The 6,011-nt window shown below is 46.9% G+C and overlaps 1 protein-coding gene across 1 annotated transcript in view; it reads left to right on the forward strand.

Annotated features, from left to right (window-relative positions):
* MCOLN1 (mucolipin TRP cation channel 1) overlaps nucleotides 1–6,011 on the forward strand; it is a 93,906-nt gene that overhangs the window by 18,196 nt on the left and 69,699 nt on the right. The gene's annotated exons all lie outside the window — the stretch shown is intronic.

Below are 6,011 nucleotides of genomic sequence, written 5' to 3' on the forward strand. Positions count from 1 at the left end.
GAATTCCATACCTTTTGCTGGAAACTGGCTCCAAATGAGGACTCACCTAGTTCTAGTGACAACTTTCCACTCAGAGAGAATGAAAACTGTTCTTTTTCTCTCTATATCAAGGTGCCAAATACATCATGTGGTTGAATAGAATTTTTGCGGTTTCTGCAGCGTCTCTCACGTACTTTACACCTCTCGGAGCCAATACATGCAATGGCGTGAAAAAGCCTCTCATAATCAGACGTGCTATAGGGGAATGTTGAATGAAGTGTTTCTAGCTAGCCACAGTTTCTTAAGCCCCACATAAGCTAACTCCGTAGAATTTGCTGAACTTGTGTCCAGATGAGGGCTCATGCAGCTCTTGTGAAACCTTTCTGTTCCGGGAAAATGACAGCTTTCATTTTTCCCGCTGTATGACCATCCCACCCAAAAGATGTAGTAGAACAGAGCTGTTGCTTTCTCTAGACGGTGTGGAAGGTTTTTCACACATTTCCGAGGCAATACAAGACACCTGGAGAGAAAGCGTCTCGTAAGCGAAACATATAAAGAGGAATATTGTAGACTGCCTGGTGACAGTGTTCGAATGGCCCAGGGTGCAAACATCTCAGTTACAGCTAAAAATCTATTGAAACCAGCTTCTTCTCTGAGGGACATTGTCTACAGGGCTAGCTCTTCAGAAAATCGTCTTCTGAGCTATAATGAGCGGTGTTCTTCCTGTAACAATGTCTCGAGGTGATCTGCAGAGAAACTGTATTGCTGCGGTTTGTTAACGGACGGCAGGACTTTCACGCATTTCTGACCAAGTTGAAGACACGGTGTCGAAAAGTGTCTCGTAAGCAAAACTGATATGGGGAATGTGATACTCAGTTTTCTAATGGCCGAGTAATAAACACGACTGGTCTTGCTGAAAAGGGTTTTCAAAAGAGGGCTCATGCAGCAAAATGGAACACGCGCTTGTGAAACTCATCTTGTCGCGCTTGTGAAACTCATCTTGTCAGTGCCAATGAAGCCATTTTGCTCCTTGTAAGCATCTTCCAACGATCCCTTGTAGTTGAGATACGGTGTTGTGTTTGCCAGGACGTGCGGAAGGTTTTTCACACATTTATGAAATACTTCAAGTAATTGGGCGGAAAAACGGAATCGTATGCAAAGCTGGCATAGTGGAATGTTGTCCTAAATGTATGCAGCTAGGTACAGTGTTTTGATGCACATTCGCGTGAATTCCATACCTTTGGCTGGAAACTGGCTCCGAATGAGGACTCACCTAGTTCTAGTGACAACTTTCCACTCAGAGAGAATGAAAACTGTCCTTTTTCTCTCTATATCAAGGTGCCAAATACATCATGTGCTTGAATAGAGTTTTTGCGGTTTCTGCAGCGTCTCTCACGTACTTTACACCTCTCGGAGCCAATACATGCAATGGCGTGAAAAAGCCTCTCATAATCAGAAGTGCTATAGGAGAATGTTGAATGAAGTGTTTCTAGCTAGCCACAGTTTCTTAAGCCCCACATAAGCTAACTCCGTAGAGTTTGCTGAACTTGTGTCCAGATGAGGGCTCATGCAGCTCTTGTGAAACCTTTCTGTTCCGGGAAAATGACAGCTTTCATTTTTCCCGCTGTATGACCATCCCACCCAAAAGATGTAGTAGAACAGAGCTGTTGCTTTCTCTAGACGGTGTGGAAGGTTTTTCACACATTTCCGAGGCAATACAAGACACCTGGAGAGAAAGCGTCTCGTAAGCGAAACATATAAAGAGGAATATTGTAGACTGCCTGGTGACAGTGTTCGAATGGCCCAGGGTGCAAACATCTCAGTTACAGCTAAAAAATCTATTGAAACCAGCTTCTTCTCTGAGGGACATTGTCTACAGGGCTAGCTCTTCAGAAAATCGTCTTCTGAGCTATAATGAGCGGTGTTCTTCCTGTAACAATGTCTCGAGGTGATCTGCAGAGAAACTGAATTGCTGCGGTTTGTTAACGGACGGCAGGACTTTCACGCATTTCTGACCAAGTTGAAGACACGGTGTCGAAAAGTGTCTCGTAAGCAAAACTGATATGGGGAATGTGATACTCAGTTTTCTAATGGCCGAGTTATAAACACGACTGGTCTTGCTGAAAAGGGTTTGTAAAAGAGGGCTCATGCAGCAAAATGGAACACGCGCTTGTGAAACTCATCTTGTCGCGCTTGTGAAACTCATCTTGTCAGTGCCAGAATGAAAACTTTACTTTACTATAAGCAAGACTCAGGTTTGATTATATAAACTGGGTTTCAGGAAGGAGACGAATAAGATCAGAAGGAAGAAAAGGCTGGAAGAGAACTGAGGAGGGAAGACCTGGAAAAGAAGAACTCACCTCTGAGAGACAGCCTAAGACCAGAGAGACTGATATTGCCTGTCCAACACCGAAAAGCTGCCTGTCTTTAGCAGGATTGCTTAGTATTACATTTTTACTTAGCATGTGCTTGCTGCTTGTTTGGGAATTCTCAATACATAGAGGATAAGGACATTCCTCTTTCAGTGGCTAAAGATCCTGCCAACCCATGGGTTGCTACACCCTGAGCCAAGGCCAGCCTTAGTCCGATTCACCCGGTTCCCTTAAATTGGGCCCCAGGCCTAAAGGGGCCCCGTGCCCTGAACCCGGAAATGTGCTGGGTGCCATGGGCGGCAAGTTAATATTCAGAGCCGGGGGCCCTGCTCCAGCAATATTTGGAGCTGCGTCTCTCCCCCAGATCCTACCTGCTGGCCCCCCCCCCCCCCCGTGCATCCTCCCACCCCGACCCCAGAGTAGTTCCCATCTTCAAAAAAGGGAAGAAGGACGATCCAGGGAACTATAGGCCGGTCAGTCTTACCTCGGTTCCTGGAAAAATCATGGAGGGGTTCCTTAAGGAATCCATTTTGAAGCACTTGGAAGAGGGAAAAGTGACCAGGAATAGTCAGCATGGATTCACAAAGGGCAAGTTGTGCCTGGCCAATCTGATTAGCTTCTATGATGAGGTAACTGGCTCTGTGGACATGGTAATGTCAGTGATGTGACATACCTTGACTTTAGCAAGGCTTTTGATATGGTCTCCCACAATATTCTTGCCAGCAAGTTAAGGGAATGTGGATTGGATAAATGGACGGTAAGATGGATACAAAGATGGCTAGAAGGCCGGGCCCAGCGGGTAGTGATCAATGGCTCGATGTCAGGATGGCGGTCGGTTTCTAGCGGAGTGCCCCAAGGTTCGGTTCTAGGACCGGTTTTCTTCAATATCTTTATTAATGACCTGGATGAGGGGATAGATTGCATCCTCAGCAAGTTTGCGGATGACACTAAGCTATGGGGAGAGGCAGATACGCTTGAGGGCAGACACAGAGTCCAGAGTGACTTAGACAATTTGGAGGATTGGGCCACAAGAAATCTGATGAGGTTCAACAAGGACAAATGCAGAGTCCTGCACTTGGGACGGAAGAATCCCAGGCATTGTTACAGGCTGGAGACTGAATGGTTAAGTAGCAGTTCTGCAAAAAAAGGACCTGGGAGTTACAGTGGATGAGAAGCTGGATATGAGTCAACAGGGTACCCTTGTCGCCAAGAAGGCTAATGGCATATTAGGGTGCATTAGGAGGAGTATTGTCAGCAGATCCAGAGACGTGATTATTCCCCTTTATTCAGCTCTGATGAGGCCACAACTGGAGTATTGCGTCCAGTTCTGAGCCCCCTCCCCACTACAAAAAGGATGTGGATGCATTGGAGACGGTCCAGCGGAGGGCAACCAAAATGATTAGGGGGCTGGAGCATATGAGGAGAGGCTGAGGGAGTCTGTTTAGTCTGCAGAATTGAAGATAGCAGCCTGCAACTTCCTGAAGGGAGATTCCAAAGAGGATGGAGAGAGGCTGTTCTGTATAGTGACAGATGGTAGAACAAGGAGCAATGGTCTCAAGTTGTGGTGGGAGAGGTCCAGGATGGATATTAGGAAAAACTATTTCACTAGGAGAGTGGTGAAGCACTGGAATGGGTTACCTAGGGAAGTAGTGGAGTCTCCATCCCTAGCAGTGTTTAAGTCTCAGCTTGACAAAGCCCTGGCTGGGTTGATTTAGTTGGGATTGGGCCTAGCGCAGGGGGCTGGACTTGATGAACTCCTGAGGTCTCTTCCAGTTCTATGATTCTAGGGGACAGCTGGCCCTTCTCACATAGAGTGGCGCAGACCAGGGTGCCGACACTGCACACGTTCGCATACACGGTAGTGGCAACAAAGGCTCCCACACTGATAGCCTGGGTACCATGGCCCAGGTTCTTGTGCCCAGCAGGCATTGCCCACTGCGGCACTTGGTGCAGCTCACGCCACCCACTGCAGCACACCAGTGTGGCTTACAGAAGAACTGCTGTACTTGTGTAAGAAGCCGCGAGTGTAGACATAGCCTTAGAGGGAACACTTCCCCCAGCCTCTCTTCCCCCGAGTTAATGTCACACACATTGGCTGTGTCTACACTGTACCCCTTTTCCAGAAAAGGGATACAGATTAGACAAGTCGGAATTGCAAATGAAGTGGGGGATTTAAATATCCGCCGCTGCATTTGCATGAACATGGCTGCCTCTTTTTTCCAGCACGGGGCTTTGCTGGGGAAAAGCGCCAGTCTAGTCGGGATCTTTCGGAAAATAAAGCCTTTTCCAAAAGGTCCCTTATTCCTGATTTTAAGAGGCTTTATTTTCCGAAAGATCCCGACTAGACTGGCGCTTTTCTCCGGCAAAGCCCCGAGCCGGAAAAAAAAAGCGGCAGCCATGTTCATGCAAATGCAGCGGGGGATATTTAAATCCCCCACTTCATTTGCAATTCCGACTTGTCTAATCTGCATCCCTTTTCCGGAAAAGGGGTGCAGTGTATACACAGCCATTGGGTAATGCAATTGCAGTATAGTCGCATGTGGGAGGTTTGGTGGGAGCCAAACTAATCCCTATTGGTAGGAGGATGATGGGAAAAGTCCTTCGAGAGGGGTGACATGACACCTTTTACTTCTGGTCATGTGTCCATCTTGCCCCGAGTATGTTACCTCCGGAGGCCTGGTTAACGGGGGTCAAGGGGTGTGGCTAATGGGGCACCACCAAACACTATACAAATCTGCCGCCCTTGCTGGCCCCGGAGGAGGAGTGTGCCGGCTGTGAGTTTAGTGCAGGGTTTTCCTGTGCTGTGGGAGGTGTGTATGTGTGTTGGCAGAGGGATTTTTTTGTGCCTTTTTTTTTTGCTCAATCAAAAAAATTCCTGGGCCCCCTTTTGAAACTTTTGTGTGTGTGTGTGGGTTTTTTTTGGCTCAACTAAAATTGCTGCTGGGTCTGGTCAAAATTGTTCAAACTGGGCCCCGCATTTCCTAAAGCTGGCCCTGCCTTTAGCCCAAGGAATTGGCTACGGGTGGGTGTGTAAATTCACAGGGTTGCACCTTGAGCCCCGGGAACTGGGTAAAGGTGTGTGTCCCTACAAGTTTTTGTCACTGTAGCTGCCTTTTGGATACAAATAGTAAGAGAGATGTAGCCATGTTAGTCTGGTCTAGCTGAAATGTGTTCACTTTTTTTTGTTTGTATCCCTCTGGTATATATGGTCATGCCAATTTTCTTCCATGATTTGATCTGAGGAAGTGGGTCTGGCCCACGAAAGCTCATCACCTAATAAACCATCTTGTTAGCCTTTAAAGTGCTGCATAGTCCTGTATTTTGTGGAAGAAGTAAGCAGTAATCTCAAGATGGCACTGCTTTCCCACAACACTGCATGCTGCATTGTTCATACTATCAATGATGGTGCATCTCCCAGTGGGGAATATTCTCTGGGGATTCAGGTTTTGTCAACGTTTGGCTTTTGGCATGAGTTTTTCCACCTTGATAGTATAGATTAAGCCTCAGCCTGATTGGACTTGTGTTCTTATAACATCTGCTGTTTCCTGTCTGAATATTTCACATTCATTGGCATCAGCTTCTGAATCCGCGCATTGTACAATACAGTACTTGGTTTACTGAAAGAAAACCTGCTTTTTCCTGTTTGGTGTCCAATACCTC

This window comes from Pelodiscus sinensis, chromosome 19 (assembly GCF_049634645.1).
Source record: "Pelodiscus sinensis isolate JC-2024 chromosome 19, ASM4963464v1, whole genome shotgun sequence".
NCBI lineage: Eukaryota > Metazoa > Chordata > Testudines > Trionychidae > Pelodiscus > Pelodiscus sinensis.